Raw genomic sequence first — 18,722 nt, forward strand, 5'->3', positions numbered from 1 at the left:
GCTAGGTCATCTCTCTATGTTCAAAAGTTTCTTTTCTCACTTGAAATAAAAGGGGCCAATGAATTTAGCATATGTGGTATACAAACATAATTAATTTGTATTGGAATAGAAAACCATTCATTCACATACCATTGACCAGAGAATAGTGGTTTTCCTGTGAATACAGAATAGTCTTTGCTCTTGGGAAGACTTAGAAGAGCCACAGAGAAACTCTCTCCTTGGGTTTCCCAGTTCCAGGCTGGATGAGCCTGTGAAAAGCAGTGTGAACGGAGGATATTTCTGCGTTTCGTGCTGGGTGGTTGTCACGTACCGTGTTTTCCTTTCTGTCCTTCACCGAGTCCCCATTCGGCGTGCCAATCCAAGAACTACGTTTCCTGCTGGGCTGTTCGGGTCGCATGTGGTTGGGGATGGGAGATAGATGGTGGAAAGAGTGGTGGAAGGATTTATTTACACAATTCTAAGCTCTTTAGCTTCCCATTAAAATCCTATTGAAAAAGATTTGCTTTCTGTGTGCTTAACTTAAGCTTTTAGCATTTGTTTTTGTTTTTTTTTTAGCATTTGTTTTTTGATCTTTGCCTATACCCAGAATAATTTTTTAATGTTAGAAATTAAAATCTTTGATAAAGCATAGTATTATTGAAATTTTACGTAATGACTACTTAGCTGTAAAGAAAGTGATATATAAAATTTAGCCAATTTAAAACCACTGATTTGTTTTTACTTTTATAGAAGGAATATTGTTAGATCTCATTATGACTTTGTTTCCAAACATACCATTTGTTAAAGTACATATTTTCATTGAATTGTCTTAACTAGTAACTTTTAAAACCATTCTAGGAAGTCCCTGGTGGCGCAGTGGGTTAGGGATCTGGTGTTGTCACTGCTGTGGTTTGGGTCGCAGCTGTGGCATGGGCTTGATCCCTGGCCTAGGAACTTTTCACATGCTGTGCTCATGGCCAAAAAAAAAAAAAAAAAAAAAAATCCTAAAAACATAGAAAGTGTATATTCGACTTTAAAAATATTTTCCTTGGAGTTCCCGTTGTGGCTCAGTGGTTAACGAACCTGACTAGCATCCATGAGGACGAAGGTTCCATCCCTGGCCTCACTCAGTGGGTTAAGGATCCGACGTTGCCATGAGCTGTGGTGTAGGTCACAGACATGGTTCGGATCTGGCATGGCTGTGGCATAGGCTGGTGGCTACAGTTCGGATTAGCCCCCTAGCCTGGGAACCTCCATGTGCCGTGGGTGTGGCCCTAAAAAGACAAAAGGCAAAGAATAGCAGTGTCATCCTTATTTCACTTGCTTTCAGTGTTTTGTTTTGTTTTGTTTTTAATAACTTCATTGTTCCTCTATTGTGGATGCTTCTGTATATGTAATGATAGAGTCGATAATCTATCATTATCTAGTAAAGCTATTTTTTCTTGTTTGCTTATAATAAGGTTTGAAATAGCTTTTCCATTAGGAATCTGGACCTTCAGGATTTTCTGTTTGAAATGTTTCATTATGTTGCAAGCTGGAACTTGATATGTAAGATATCAGTTAAGATGAAAATTCTCTTTCTGTATATATTCTGTCCTTCATGAATATATTTTTCCTCCATTTCATTCATTCAACAAAAATTTATTGAGAGATAACTCATAAACTGCTTATTACTAAACACTTCCAAAACATAAGAAACAATTATTAAGCTAAAGTTAGTCTATGATTTGAATGTTCATAATGTGTTTAACATTTAAAAATAAATATAATCCAAGTAGTTTAGGTCTTTTAAAAGAACAACCGGAATTCCCGTCGTGGTGCAGTGGTTAACGACTCCGACTAAGAACCATGTGGTTGAGGGTTCGGTCCCTGGCCTCGCTCAGTGGGTTAAGGATCTGGTGTTGCCGTGAGCTGTGGTGTAGGTCACAGACGAGGCTCGGATCCTGCGTTGCTGTGGCTCTGGCGTAGGCTGGTGGCTACAGCTCCGATTAGACCCCCTAGCTTGGGAACCTCCATATGCCGTGGGAGCGGCCCAAGAAATGGCAAAAAAAAAAAAAAAAAAAAAAAGACAAAACCCACAAAAAACCCAGCAAGAACCAAAACCAACAACAAACTCCACACTAAAAATATTCTACTGGCCTTTATTCCCTACCCCAGGTTATCTCTCCATAGAGGCAGCTACTTTCAACTTTTCCAGCTCTTTCTTCTGATATTAACCTTCGTGTTTCTAAATAACATCCTTGGGCTACTACTGACAGGCAGTGTAGTAAGGTGGCAAGAGCTGCTAGGATTCAAATTCCAGCTCCACCACTCACCATTTCTGTTCACCTGGGGTGGTATTTTTAAAGGTATAATTGACATTTTGTGCCAGATAATTTTTTGTTGTGGGGAGCGCTTCTGTGCATTGTAGGATGTGTAGCAGTATCCCTGTCTCCACCCATAAGATGCTAGTAGCACCTCTACCCTACCTGTAACAACTAAAAATGTCTTCAGGCATTTTCCCCTGAAGGGACAAAATCATCTCCAGTTGAGAGCCGCAGATCTTGGGGAAGTTAACTAAGTTTTCTGTGACTTCATTCCTTCACCAGCAAATTGGAATTAATAACAGTACCAACTTCTAGAGCCAATTTGAGGATTGAATGACTAGCATTTGTGACGCATTTACTACCTAGCATATAGGAAGTATTCTCTAAACATTTGCTAAATAAATGCAATTACATTAAAATTTTTCGTCTTTCATTTGGACTTCCATTCCTCCCATTTTCCCTGTAATTATTATAATTTCTGTTTATGGCAATATTCAACCTTTATAATGATTATGACCATGTGATCGCTGAAAACTGAGCCACAAAGTGTATTAGTATATTTAAATTCAGTATATTCATTTTCTTGTACTATTTTCTTTTCCTCCTAGAATAAATGCCTCTTTTTTTTTTTTTTTTTTTTTTTTTTGCTTTTTAGGGCTGCACTTGCAGCATATGGAGGTTCCCAGGCTAGGGGGTGAATTGGAACTCAGCTGCCGGCCTACACCACAGCCACAGCAACGCAGAATCCAAGCCGTGTCTGTGACCTACACCACAGCTCAAGGCAACACCGGATCCTTAACCCACTGAGCAAAGCCAGGGATCAAACCCGGAACCTCATGGATACTAGTAGGATGTGTTTCCGCTGCACTGCAACAGGAACTCCTTTTTTGTTGTTTGTTTTTCTGCTCAGTATTCTATGTAGCTGAATTTCCCTAAACTGTCTATTAAATTTGCAGTTAATAAAGTTGGACACATTTGGCAAATTGACAAATTTTGTGGAGAGTGACGTGATCTGACTCAGAGGTAAAAGAAGGCAGAGGTTAAGGGCGACCCACTGGATTCATTTGATTTGAAAAATTGGGCCAGTGGTAACTGAAGTTCTGTTATGGGAAAGGGGACACAGGCCGCTTCCAGAAGTTAGTCTTCTTCAAGCTTTTGAGATATTGGATCTGGTTAAATGTGGGTTTATTTCTAGGGAAGAACTGATCCAAGTATATGACTGAAAGGAAGTGGAAGAATTCTGCTGCCATTGATCCAGCATCGAATTCGGTTCATTACAAGGACTATGCAACAATGATGGTGAGAGATGAAAATGAAACACGCTAAAGATTTTAATTTCTAATTGATAGAACAACTTTAAAAGTTGCTTGGTTAATTTCACATTTTATCTTATAATCCCTGCATGTGCTAATTAATGCCTTGTGACAACTATTTCAAGACATTTTGTTTTTTTAAAGATGGTCATAATTTAAAACATAAGTTATTTAGTATGTCTGGCCTCAATGGATGACAAATTGGTTTTTTCGGTGTTTTGCTTTTTAGGGCCACACCCATGGCCTATGGAAATTCACAAGCTAGGGGTCGAATCGGAGCTGCAGCTGCCGGTCAGCACCACAGCCACAGCCACAGGAGATCCGAGCCGCGTGTGAGACCTACACCACAGCTCACGGCCCTCATGTACCCCAGTCGGTTTGTAACTCGCTAAGGCACAACGGAAACTCCAGGAATGACAAATCGTTCATTATTTTAAAACTTAAAGTAATTTTACATTATCTATGAATTGTTGTTCATTTTCTACAATAAAACTCAGGTTACCTTCAAATTAAAAAAAAAAAAAAAAAAAAATTCCGCCCCTTCGAAAACATTCTTCCCGGAGCTTTCTGTTCTCCGGCTCCAGTGTGGATGTTCTTCTCTCTAGACCTGCTGTGTAGATAGCAGTGCGGTTTCATTGTCTTCAGATACCTCTTATCTTTATGGTGGATTCGATCCCCTATTTCTGGATCTTTTGCCTTTTTCTTTCTAGTTTACTGTTTTGATTTAATGGAATATATTCTCCAGTAGACCCTGTGAATGTCTAAAAATGTATTCATTCTAAATGTAATGTTGGAAATTATTTCCTCCCAGAATGTTAAAGGCGTTGTTCCATTGTCTCTGAACTCTCGGGGGTGTAGTTGTAAAGTTTGAGGTTGTTCCAGTCTTGGAGTCTTTGTATGTGAGTTGTTTCTCTTCAGCAGACCATTTGGGATTTTTTGTCAATTTTGTCCATAGTGCTCTGAAATTTCACAGTGACCACATAATATAGGTCTTTTAACCTCATTATTATTGGAATGATGATACTGGAAATTCAGGCTTTTTAGTTTGGGAAATTTTCTTGTAACGTAACTCCATTAATATCTCTGCCTCTTTCCCTGACCCCTCAATATCTCTGCTCTCTCTTTGTGGAGTTGTCATCAGTCACCTGCTGGACCTCTAGTTTTCTCCTACGGTTTTGTTTTATGCCTTTTCCAGGGCTGCACCTGCGGCATATGGAGGTTCCCAGCCTAGGCGCCGACTCGGAGCTGTAGCTGCCGGCCGACAACCAGAGCCACAGCAGTGTGGGATCCAAGCCACATCTACAACCTACACCACAGCTCATGGCAACACCAGCTCCTTAACCCACTGAGTGAGGCCAGGGATGGAACCCACAACCTCATGGTTCCTAGTCAGATTCGTTAACCCCTGCGCCACGGCGGGAACTCCTGGACCTCTAATTTTCTAATGTTCTCCCCTGTCCTCCTCGCCCTTAATATTTTTCTCTTTCTCTTTTTTCTTCTATTTTCTGGAAAAAATTTCAGTACCATTTCTTCTTTTTTTAAAAATTTATTTACTTTAAAAAAATAGGGGTGGGGGTGGGGAATATGCCTATGGCATGCAGAAGTTCCCAGAGCAGGGATCAAACTCAAGCCACAGCAGTGACCTGAGCCGCAGCAATGACAATACCAGATCCTTAACCCACTGAGCCACCAAGGAACTCCTGCATTTAATTCCTTTTATGTTTTTAATTAAAAAATTAAAAAATTTTTTTTTGGCTACACCTATGGCATGTGGAAGTTCCCAGGTCAGGGATCGAACCTGTCTCACAGCATTGACCCAAACCAGTGCAGCGACAATGCTGATCCTTAAGCTGCTGCACCACGAGAGAACTCCCTTTTGTTTTTCATTTTTAACTATAGGATCCCTTAGTTCTTTGAAAACTTCTTTAAAAAAATACAGTGTAATGTTATTTTTCCTAGGGTATTTTCTCATCTCTCAGAAGGTCCTAGTGATACTTTTGAATATTTTCTCTGTTCGTTTTTACACTCTTTCCTCCAAGTGTCCTTTTCCCCATTTATTTTGCTCTTGTTTTTCACATTAGAGCCCCCTCATGTGTCTTATGAGCCTGGAGTTCCTGACATGGCTCAGTGGAAACGAATCCAACTAGTATCCATGAGGATACAGGTTCAATCCCTGGCGTCACTCAGTAGGTTGGGAATCCAGTGTTGCTGTGAGCTTTGGTGTAGGTTGCAGACATAACTTGGATCCTGAGTTACAGTGGCTGCAGTGTAGGTTGGCAGCTGTAGCTCCAGTTCGACTTCTAGCCTGGGAACTTCGGTATGCCACTGGTGCAGCCCTAAAAAAAGAAAAAAGAAAAAAAAGAAAAAAGAAGTTTTGTGTTCCTCATCTATCCTTTTATGTTTAAGAGTGAATTACTACATCATAATCAAGTGGGGATTATTCCAAAAATGCATAGTTGGCTTGCAATTTGAAAAGCAATCAATGTAATTCATCTTGTTAACAGACAAAAAGAAAACCCATATGATCATCTTATTATATGAAATAGAGCTTGAGAAAATGTAACATCCATTCATGATTTAAAAATAAAAACACTTAACAAGTTATGAAGATAATGTTCTCAACTTAATAAACTAGGAAAAAATAGAGCTAGCATCATACTTAATGGGGAAAGATGTTTACTTCCTCCTAAGATCAGGAACTAAGAGAAAGTGTATGCTCAGTTATTTTTGTTAAGTATTGTATGCTGGTCAGAGCGGTAAGGCAAGAAAATAGATAAAAGGCATACAGAATAGAAAGGAAGAAATAAAACTATCGTTATTGGAGTTCCCGTCATGGCGCAGTAGTTAAAGAATCCAGTTAGGAAATCCATGAGGTTTCGGGTTCGATCCCTGGCCTTGCTCAGTGGGTTAAGGATCCGACATTGCCGTGAGCTGTGGTGTAGGTCGCAGATGCGGCTCGGATCCCACATTGCTGTGGCTGTGGCATACGCCGGCAGCTACAGCTCTGATTAGACCCCTAGCCTGGGAACCTCCATATGCCGTGAAAGCAGCCCAAGAAATGGCAAAAACACACACAAAAAAACCCCAAAAAACAAAAAAAAAATGTTGTTATTTTCAGAGGGTATTATTGTCTCTCCCCAAACACAAAAAGTCACAGAAAAATCTAAAATTAATGAATGCTGGCGTTCCCATTATGGCGCAGTGGAAATGAATCCGACTAGGAACCATGAGGTTGCAGGTTCCATCCCTTGAGCGGGCCTTGCTCAGTGGATTAAGGATCTGGCGTTGCCTTGAGCTGTGGTGTAGGTCACAGACATGGCTTGGATCTGGCGTTGCTGTGGCTTTGGTGTAGGCCGGCAGCTGTAGTTCCGATTCACCCCCTAGCCTGGGAACCTCCATATGGCACAGGTGTGGCCCTGAAAAGGACAAAAAGACAAAAATAAAAAAAAAATAAATAAAATTAATGAATGTGTTTAGCTGAGTTACAGGATACAAAATCAATTATATTTCTGTATATTTGCATGACCGATTAGAAATCAGATCATTAAAAAATATCATGACAGCATCAAAATATGGATATTATAGATAAATCTAAGAAAATTGTGGAAGACATATACACTGAAAAGTATAAAACATTGGTGAGAAAACTGAAAGAAGACCTAATACATGGAGAGGTAAACCATGTTCATGGATTTAAAGACTTGGTCTTTTTAAGATGTAAATTCATCTCAGGTTTGTCTGTAGACTTGATCCAATTCAAATAAAAATGGAGGCAACTTTTTGGGTAGTAATAGTCAGGCATAATCCAAAATTTATTTGGAAATGCAAAGCAAAATTATTTTGAAGCAGAAAAGCAAAGTGGAAAGTTTCATACTACCTGATTTCAAGACTTAAAACTACAGTGTTCAAGACAGTGTGGTTTAAGGATAGACATACAAATAAAGCAAGCACATTAAGATGCCCACATATCCATGGTCAAATAGTTTTCAATAAAGATGACAGGGTAATTTCATGGTGCAGAAACACTTATGCAAATGGTGCTGAATGGCCAACAAGTACATGAAAAATTCCTCAACATCACTGATTATTAGACAAATGCAAATCAAAACCACTATGAGGTACCACCTCACACCTGTCAGAATGGCCATCACTAAGTCCACAAATTACAAATGCTGGAGAGAGTGTGGAGAAAAGGGAACCCTCCTACACTGTTGGTGGGAATGTCAATTGGTACAACCACTATGGAAATCAGTATGAAGGTACCTCGGAAAACTAAATATAGAACTCCCATATGACCACTCTTGAGTGTATATATGGACAGAACTTTTCTTGAAAAAGACACATGCACCCATATGTTCATTGCAACAGTATTCACAATAGCCAAGACATGGAAACAACCTAAATGTCCATCAACAGATGAATGGATTAAGAAGATGTGATATATATACACAATGGAATACTACTCAGCCATAAAAATGAACAAAATAATGCCATTTGCAGCAACCTGGATGGAACTAGATACTTTCATACTAAGTGAAGTAAGTAGAAAGAGAAAGACAAATACCATATGACGTCACTTATATCCAGGATCTAATATATGGCACAAATGAACCTTTCCACAGAAAAGAAACTCATGGACTTGGAGAATAGATTTGTGGTTGCCAAGGGGGAGGGGGAGGGAGTAGGATGGACTGGGAATTTGGGGTTAATAGATGCAAACTATTGCCTTTGGAATGGATAAACAATGAGATCCTGCTATATAGCACTGAGAACTATGTCTAGTCATTTGTGATGGAACATGATGGAGGATAATGTGAGAAAGAGAATGTATGTGTGTGTGACTGGGTCACTTTGCTGTACAGTAGAAAATTGACAGAACACTATAAACCAACTATAATGGAAAAAATAAAAATCATTCACAAAAAAAATGGTGCTGAACAATTGAACATTGCATGCAAAAAACAGAACCTAAAACTTAACCTCCACTATATAAAAAAATTACCTTGGGAGTTCCTATTGTGGCTCAGTGGTTAACAAACCCAGCTAGTATCCCTGAGGATGCAGGTTTGATTCCAGGCCTTGCTCAGTGGGTTTAAGCATCCATTGTTGCTGTGAGCTGTGGTGTAGGTCACAGATGTGACTCAGGTCTGGCATTGCTATGGCTGTGGTATAGACCGGCAGCTGCAGCTCCAATTTGACCCCCAGCTTGGGAACTTCCATAGGCCTCAGGTAGGCCCTAAAAAGCAAAAAAAAAAAAAAAGACTACCTTGCAATGGGTCGTAGGCCAAAATGTGAAACCTTTCAAAATTCCTAGAAAAAACTTCATAGAAAATCCTTGTGACCTTTGTTTAGCAGAAGATTCCTTAGGACATAGCAACCCTGAACCAGGAAAGAATGGAAGAAGAGGAGTTCCCTGGTGGCTGAGTGGGTTGAGAATCTGGCATTGTCATTGCTGTGGCTTGGGTTGTTGCTGTGGCATGGATTGGATCCCTGGCCCAGGAATCTTCACATGCCTCAGGTGCAGCAAAAAAAAAAAAAAAAAAAAAAAAAAAAAAAAAAAAAATTATGCACTTAAATTATACATTTGCTATATGACCAAAAAAGCATTCGTTGGGTTTCAGTGAAGGGTTGTCAGGAGATATGCATCCAGATATCTCAGAGTGCTATGGACATTGATCTCGGAGCTAAGTGGGAGAACAAGTTAGTTCTCATATTCAGAGTACAGGTTTTTAACTTAAGTCCCCTGTTTTTGGCATGGCACGCTAGCCATTATCAGTGTCCCTCTGGTTCAAAAGCTTCAAAGAAAAAAAACCTTTCATCTTCAGTTGAGTGGGGGAAGGTGGTCCCCTTGCTTCATGAGGTTCTTGAGAGCTGGGGAGTAGAGGGGAGGGACCTGTTTCTTATTGAGGCTTTTAACCAAACGTCCTATTTGTGACTCCGATGGCACCACCAGTTTTTGAGACCTTCCAAGGTTTTGCGAAATGAGTTTGCTTCTTCATGTTCCCCGCTACAGGTGCTTACCTTTCAGCTGCTCTTGGTCAGCTAAGAAATCATTTACTGCTTACTTGTGTCTATGCTTTCCATAGTCCAACGTATTTTTGACAGTTCGCTCTGCCGTTTTCTCTTCAGCTTTTCTTTTCTTTGATGTTTTATATGTATTTGTCTTTTTAGGGCCACATCTACGGCATATGGAGGTTCCCAGGCTAGGGGTCAATTGGAGCTGTAGCCGCTGGCCTACACCACAGCCACCGCAATGCCAGATCTGAGCTGCATCTGTGACCTACACCACAGCTCACCGCAACACTGGATCCCTAACCGACTGAGTGAGGCCAGGGATCAAACCTGCGTCGTCCTGGATGCAAATTGGGTTCGTTTCTGCTGAGCCACAATGGGAACGCCTGAGGTTTTATATCTTTAAACATTCCTTCCCTGCCATTATTTTTGTGGTGTTTTGTGAGAGAGAAGGGATAAATATATGCATGTGTTCTATTCACTGTCTGTTACTGAAAATAAATGTTTAAAATGTGGATGTCACTGCAAAGACTTACTTATTTTTAAAATTCCTTTTATTTTCTACAAACTTCTACCACTAAAAAAATTATTTACACATTTTGTATAAAATAATGCAACTTTAAAAAATGAACAGTGAGGAGTTCCCGTCGTGTTCAGATGTTAACGAACCTGACTGATATCCATGAAGAGGTGGGTTCAATCCCTGGCCTCGTTCAGTGGGTTAAGGATACAGCATTGCCGTGAGCTGTGGTGTTGGTCACAGATGTGGCTGGGGTCCCGATTTGCTATGGCTGTGGTGGAGGCTGGTGACTACAGCTCTGATTCAAGTTGCATACTTTTTCTCTAAAATTTACACTTGGTAAATATTTTAAGTTTTCCGGCCAAGATGCAAATACAAAGATATTACATGGGTACTTAAATAATAAGAGAGAAAACAAATTGTAATGATTTTTATTGACAAAATAAGATAATAATAATTGAGTACAATTTTTTTCAACACACAAACTTTTTTTTAAACCATCATCAAATATATTTAATCAAGGATAGGAAAGTCATGCTAAAATCATTTTCACTGTAACATGGAAAGTATACAGCCCCTACTGTCTACATACATGGGATGCATTTAATTTATTATTTTTTTATTTCTTTAAGTTTTATTGAAGTACAGTATATGATTTACAGTGTTGTGATAATTTCTGCTATACAACAGAGTGATTCCGTATGCACACATCCATTCTCTTTCAGATTCTTTCCCCACATAGGTTATCACAGAATACTGGGTAGAGATCCCTGCGCTACAGAGCAGGTCTCCCATAGGCCAGTCATTCCATAGACCTCAGTGTGCGTATTTCAGTTCCAAACCCTCAGTCCATCCCTCCCTACCACCTGTCCCCTTTTGTAACCATAAATTTGTTTTCAAAGCCTGTAAGTCTTTCTGTTCGGTAAATGAGTTCCTTTTGTATCCTTTCTTTTAGATGCCATGTATGCGATCTCATATTTATTATCTAATATACAATAAGTAGAGAATTGCTGTTATTATTCCCGTTTTACTGATAGGAAAGTGACATGGCGGTAGAGCCACGACTAGACTTAAGGAATTCTAATTCTCAACTATAGCAGGTTTTCAAAGGAGTACAGTACATTCTCAGGTATATATGTCTCTTGTCTACTCTAAGAATGATCAATTTTCAGAAAACTCAGAGGTGAAATAAACCTGCATGGGCTGGTATAGTTAAGGAAATTATTTAGGGGGAAAAACATTACAAATCTGACTGCAATTTAAATAAAATCCCTATATCCTGCATTGCTGTCGCTGTGGTGCAGGCCGGCAGCTGTAGCTCTGATTGGACCCCTAGCCTGGGAACCTCCATATGCCGCGAGTGCGGCCCTCGAAAGACAAAAGACAAAACATAAAAATAAAAAAATAAAAGATAAAAAATAAAAACATAAGATGGATACCAAAATGAATGTAATTACCATGAAGAAATGAGGAAATAGGTGATTATTGGAAAAAACGTGGTATGAGTCGCTGTTATACCTGGTGAATCTGGCGAAGGAACAGGATGTTTTCATGTTTTTGTGGCCAACAGTTTCCTAGGAGGTTCTACCCTAGTCCCTGTTTCCACAGACCTGTTACCATCACATCGACATTATTATCAGCAACAGCATTGCTGAGTACTCTTTAGCTTTCGTTTCTAGGGATAGAAGTAGACGGTAAAGGGTTCCCTCTGTGGCTCAGCGGGTTAAGAACGTAACTGGTATCCATGAGGTTGCGGGTTTGGTTCCTGGCCTCGCTGAGTGGGTTAAGGATCTGGTGGTGCCGTGAGCTGTGGCGCCGGTCGCATTCATGGCTTGGGCTGTGGCTCCGATTCGACCCCTAGCCTGGGAACTTGCATTTGCCTCAGGGCGGGGCCTAAAAAGAAGGGAGGGAAGACTGATCCTCGACCTTGGGAAGAGGGATGAATACAGGCGTTACAGCGATGGATGGGCGTGAAGTACAGACGGAAAGGTGGTCCGGGGGGCCCTTGTCGGAGGAAGGCCTGGCAGGGGTCTTGCGCGGGGCCGGAGTCTGTGCGGGTCTGAGGGTGGAGAGGAGCCGGTAAGGGTTTCTGGATGAGGTGGCCCCTAAACGGCACGCTCAGGGAAGGCCCTGGAGAAGCGGTAACACACGCGGGGAAGGGCTTGAGCAGATCCACCAAGGCGGAGAGTGACGTGCTCAGGAAGCAATAAACGGACCAGTTTATCTGGAGCAGGAGTTTTGAGTAAGGAAGTCGCCGGAACGCATTTGAAACCGTAGGGAGGAATGTGAGGAGAGAGACCAAATGAAGGAGCTTGAACGTTTAATGTCCGAGAGATTTGAACAGGAAGACGAGGGTGGCAGAGGTGACAAGTCAGCAAGCTGAATCCTATCTACTCCTGGGCTCGAGCCCGGAAAACGGGATCACGTGCGCTGCACAGTGTGCACTGTATCAAAATGCTACATCCGTGTATTTGTGTTTCATTGCGCTTTATTTAGAGTTGGTTTTCAAAATGCTGAACGCAGTTTTCTCTCCATTGTTTCAAAAGGAACTTGAAGATCTTTCAGTGCTTCAACGATGCCTCCATTTGGGGATCAGTTATGATGTTGTGGATGAGCTGAAGGAAGCTGGCTTTCAGAGAAAATCTGCATGTCTGAGAGCATCTTTATAGTATATCGTAGTGTTAGGGAATTTTTTTTTTTTTTTTGTCTTTTTAGGTCCGCACCCGAGGCATATGGAACCTAAGCCTGGGAACCTAACAGCCACAGCAACGCCAGATCTGAGCCTCATCTGCAACCTCCACCACCGCTCATGGCCATGCTGGATCCTTAACCCACTGAGCGAGGCCAGGGATTGAACCCAGACCTTCATGGATACTAGTCAGATTCATTTCAGCTGAGCTGTGATGGGAACTCCAGGAAATATTTCTCTAGTATACATTTAAGATTTTTGTATCTGGTCCACTCTTTTAATATCATTGCAGAGTGATAGAAATGCTGGGAATTAAACCTTTTAGTGTATTTTAACATAGGTTTGCTCTTCTGAGCAAAGTGGGGAATGAGTTATATGTGATAATTTGAAAATACACTTTGGATTTCATCACTACACATTTGCACTGAGTTATTAAAAGACAAAGCTGTGCATAGAGGCGTTTGAGCTGACCGGTGTGGTGTTGGTGTGCAGTAGGAGGCTGACCCATCTTCCCTTCTGGCCACCGCCTCATCTTCTGAGTGAACTGGGAGCCTTGTGGTTGCCACATGTAAGGCCAGTTGCATTCTTAACAGGAGCGGGAAGTGTAAGAGGAGTTCTCACAGAAGCACATTTGTAGGTGTAGACTTCCTCCCGCCAGTCTGGCTCAGTTCGCAGGGTGCCAGATCATTAAGCACACTTTCCAGTGTGGGAGGCCCTTGAACCTCGCCCACTATCTCTGGCTTGAATAAGCGCAGATTGTTCCGCAGGCCTAGGCGAATACTCCCTTGTTATCCTCCGGAGTCGTTTGACCTTGAGTGCATGAAGAATTCCTCCCCAAGCCTATCTTGCCCTACTGGAAATTCACCCTGTTCAGAGCTTGGTGGCCCAAATCCAGCCTGAAGAACATTTGCCTGTTCCCCTTCCAAGTGGCGGGAGAGGGGCAGCGTCCCGCCCCACAGCTCCTGCCTGCAGAGGTCTCTTCACTGCAGAGGGGGCCGGGGGAGTGCGACGCAGTTGGTGGCATCTCAGCACTTCCACTGAGCGAGGCCGGGGATGGAACCCATAGCCTCATGGATACCAGTCGTGCTCTTAACCCACTAAGCCGCAACAGGAACTCTTCTTTCTGCGGTCAGCTAGCGTTCCTGTGAATCCAGTATTACATTTTAAGGGAGACAGGGAGAGAGGCTGCCAAGGAGAAGCAAGCACGCTGCTCTGGGGGGAGGCGACCCCCGTCCTGCTTCCAACAGTCACAGTCCCTTTCCTTGTTCCTCCTCGTGTGTCTTTTTCAAAACATTGTGCATCCAGGACCTTTCAGTGATCAGGAGACTGTGCACATTAAAGCTGTGTGAGCCAGAGGAAGCAGTTGTATGTATCAAATAATCAGAAAAGATACTCGCAGCCCAGATGGGCCTGCTTACCGCAGGGACACCATAAACATAGAGGACAAAAAGTAAATCGCTATTTTAGCACATAAAATCTGGTCTTTTAATTGCCTGAGTACCAGTAATGCCACTGCCTAAACAAGTTCTCTTTTAGATTTTTCTGAGTTTCCTCTTTTTCCTGAAGTTTTTACAATGATTTTATCTATTGACTTCAACATTTTTTTTTTTGCCCCTCTCCCCATATTTTATAAATGAATAAAGTGTTCATGTGAAAAATTGGAAGTTTCAAAAAAAAAAGGAGTTCTCATTGTAGCTCAGTGGTAGTGAACCCAACTAGTAGCCATGAGGATGCAAGTTTGATCCCTGGCCTCACTCAGTGGGTTAAGGATCCAGCGTTGCTGTGAGCTGTGGTGTAGGTCATAGATGTGGTTTGCATCCTGCATTGCTGTGCCTGATGCTGTGGTCGGCAGCTGTAGCTCCGATTCAACTCCTAGCCTGGGAACTTCCATATGTCGAAGGTGTGGCCCTAAAAAACAAGCAAACAAACAAAACCAAAAACGAAATTGGAAGTTTCTTGTAACTATAAATCAACATACAATTGTGCGTAAAATTACTTTCAGCATTAAATCTAAGCTCCACTTCTTTTATTTTTACGGAGCTTTCTGTGACGTTCATCTCCATCAGTGTATTTGCTCTCATCTCTGCACACTTGTTCCTCCCACTGTGTTCATTCAGCATCGCACACATATGTACTAAGCACTCGCTCTGAATGACACATGCCGAGAGTTATGTGTTGGGGGGGTTATGTGCTTGTAAGGAAAGCAGAAGTAAACATAACAATACAAGATAGTATTTGACTGGTGCCATAAGTATTTGACTGGTGCAATTAAAGAAGTGAAAACATTTAAATGAGAGAGAGAGAGAGAGAGAGAGGAAGGGCGTGTGAGTAGTTCAGCTGGAGGAATTCTGGGTAGGCTTTATGGAAGAAGTGGCACATGAACTTGACCTTAGATGGCTAGAATTTCAACAGAGGGAATTTAAACAAAGGAACAGTGTTATCCAAGGTATATGAGAAAGTATGTGTCATATAGGGAATGGGATTTGATATATAGTTTAACTTGCAGTATGCGTGGGGATATTGCAGTAGTTAAAACTGATGAGTAGATTGGCATCTGATTTTAGAAGCATTGAGGCTAGACTAAGAAATTAAAACTATGCAAAAGGCATTAATTCTTAAGGTTTCTGAGCAAGATTACATAATCCTGTAGGGATATAATCAAAATAGAAGGTCGAATGAATAGTCAATCCAGGAAGGATCAAATGGGGAGATTTAGCAGAGGCTGAGTCATTTTAGCGTCTTTTTAGAGAAGACAATTAGAGTGATCTAAGCAGGAAGTGAAAAGTGTCCAAACTAGGGTAATAAATGTAAGAATAAGGGAAAAATGAATGGCTCATCATGAACTGCAAAGGCAGAAACCATTTCTATTTCATCTCACCAGATGGTCCGTTTCTGAGAGCAAGGATTGTGTCTGTGTCTTGTCTCCCCAGTGCCCAGTGCATTGTTTGACACAGAGAAATGTTTTATGAAGAATAAATGTCTTCCTTTATTGTCTTCTTCATCCACTGTCATATTGTCAACTCTCAAGAAATTTTATTTTGCATAAGCTACTAATTAATCTATCTACGTTTTTTTCAGCACAGTTAGTTTTCTAATAAAAAACAGACCTCAGTAATATTCGAACAGTTTTTCATCCACTGTGAATCAAAAGAGAAGCAACAATGAAGAGTTGATTCTTGAAAAGAGGGAGGAGGTTTCGGTGAATTGCTCTCAGCAAAAAATGAAAGAGCTTTTGAAACTGAACTCATATGCCTGGAGCACATGTGAGTCTGGTTTATAAAGGCATGATAGAATGATTATTAGCAATATGACTACCACTCCTGATGGGCATTGTATTATTCATATTATATCATAAAAATTCATGATACACAGCAACAGACAGTCACCTAGGCAATCGAGCAGAGCTTTTACTAAGTGGGAGAAGAATTTAAGGTGCTTTGCTCTGTTTCTGACCTGAACTCTGTAACAGCAAAAGGCCTCATTCCTTGTATAGCTCATTACATGTACTCTGAGATGTCTCAGTCCTGCCCAGGAAAGAATCCACTCACTGTATGAAAATGTTTTTAAGTCTCTTTGTTTTGTTCTGAAAATAGTTTACCAGGCTTTCGACCAGCAAACCAGTAAGGATTATTGCACAGTTCTTTTGTTTTTTTTTCTGTTTTGTAATACTTGTTGCATCAGTTAAAAAGAGGAATGCCAATATATTACTACTTAACTCCTTCAGATTAGCTGTTAGAGAGATAAGGGTGATGAATGGTGCTTAGCTCCAAATGGTAAAATTGACCTAGTTAAACTACCAGATAGAGCAGGCAGATTTATCAACTCTTCTCTAAAATAAATATTTGGGAGTATATGACAAGTACGTATAACTGATTCTATCCAAACCTCAGAATAAGAATTCCATTATAAGTTGCAATAAATATTGAAAGAAGATGTGTCCTTCTTTTGAAAGACCCCATTTGAGGAAAATAGAAAATATTTCTATTTTAAGAGGAAACTCTTATTTTATAACATGTCCAAACTGTATGGGCACACACTGTGGAATTTGAAAAAACATTTCGAATATACAGCAATTGAGATTTGCTAACAGTAGAGCTCTATCAAACCTGAGCCTTGGTGTAAATTATTCATTCATATCGAAAACTCTTGCTATTTTCCTTTTCCCAATATGGTGAACTGTAACTTCTGTGACTTAATTTAGTATAGCAGAATTTTAAAATGAAAAGTTTACTGCTGCAGGAGTTCTCGTTGTGGCACAGTGGTTAATGAATCTGACTAGGAACCACGAGGTTGCAGGTTCAATCCCTGGCCTTGCTCAGTGGGTTGAGGATCTGTCATTGCCATGAGCTGTGGTGTAGGTTGGAGACACGGCTCAGATCCTGCATTGCTGTGGCTGTGGTGTAGGCCGGTGGCTACAGCTCTGATTTGACCCCTAGCCTGGGAACCTCCATACGCCACGGGAACAACCCTAGAAAAAGCAAAAAGACAAAAAAAAAAAAAAAAAAAGTTTACTGCTGTAATAATATGACTAAGAATATCCTGAACTTAAACATTGGTGGTTTAATCCAAAGAAAGTGAATAGGCATGAAAGGTGAAGCATGAAATATTTGAATAGTGTAGTTTCAAAAGTTTCTAATTTAAATGGTGTGCTTTTGCCATTCCTTTCTTTACTTTTTCCTCAACAGTAAATCATTACATTGTATTTTATACAAATTATCCAATGTAGAGCAGGGGAAAGCAGAAAGAATGTGAAGAGAGGGAGACCATTTGTTGGTAGCATGATCTGATCTGATTTAACGGAGTAGGAGGACATTGTAAGAAAACCACACAGCATAGGCAAACCAAACTTGGAATAAATCTAATAATAGAGATATCTCCCAATGAGCATTTCCATCTAGACAAAACATTTTTTTTTTAAAGATGGTCATTATCTCTTTAATAAGAGATTATAGTCATGTAAGCAATAGAAAAGCAAAGCTGGGAGTTCCTGTTGTGGTGCAGCGGAAACAAATCTGACTAGTATCCGTGAGGATGTGGGTTCAAATCCCGGCCTTGCTCAGTAGGTTAAGGATCTGGCGTTGCCATGAGCTGTGGTGTAGGTCGCAGACAAGACTCCGATCTGGCGTTGCTGTGGCTGTGGTGTAGGAGGGCAGCTGTAGCTCCGATTCCACCCCTAGCCTAGGAACTTCCATATGCCGCTGGTGCAGCCCTAAAAAAAGCAAAAAAGAAGAAAGAAAGAAAGAAAAGCTATTGGATTTGGTTAAGCCTGAAAATAAATTTTTGGAATGTCTCAAGAAAAAAGGAAGGAAAAAAGTTTCTTTTTTTTTTTTTTTTTTTCATTTCACTTCAATAGCACCCGTTTTTCACTGACCCCTACTAGAGAAATGATACCCAGACTTCCCTTCACGGTCAGTGTGAGGCATCGTGCAGTAGTCAGAAAAACCAGTCATGACTGGGTTTATGGCAGGTCTTCAGTTCACAAAGAGCACAAGCCTGAACAAGCCAATGTGAGTCACTTCGTGAGGTTGTATCATAATAATATTACCGTAAAGATTTCTGGGTGAATGGCCTCTGTGGACTCTAAAATATCCCTATAAGTGATCCAAACTGTATGCTAGACATTTCCTGAAAGTTTTGTTAAGTCATTGTAAGTAAGGCATACTCTATAATTTTCTCAGAGTACATTGTGCATTTAGTTGTAAAATGTCAAAAGTACATTTTATAGCAAAAAGAAAGCAATAAAATAAAACCTTCAAAAATGCAATGTAAATTTTTCAGAATGAGAAAGTAATTCAACGTAAATGTGTTACAGAGTGAGAAACTTTTTCTGTGGACATTGGTTCTTTTTTTGGTTTTTTGCCTTTTGTTTTTTTAGGGCTGCACCTGAGGCATATAGAAATTCT

Source organism: Sus scrofa, chromosome 8, assembly GCF_054392235.1.
Source record: "Sus scrofa isolate SSC_HxYL_T2T_F1_AM1 chromosome 8, Sscrofa_HxYL_maternal_Yorkshire_Landrace_v2.0, whole genome shotgun sequence".
Lineage (NCBI taxonomy): Eukaryota > Metazoa > Chordata > Mammalia > Artiodactyla > Suidae > Sus > Sus scrofa.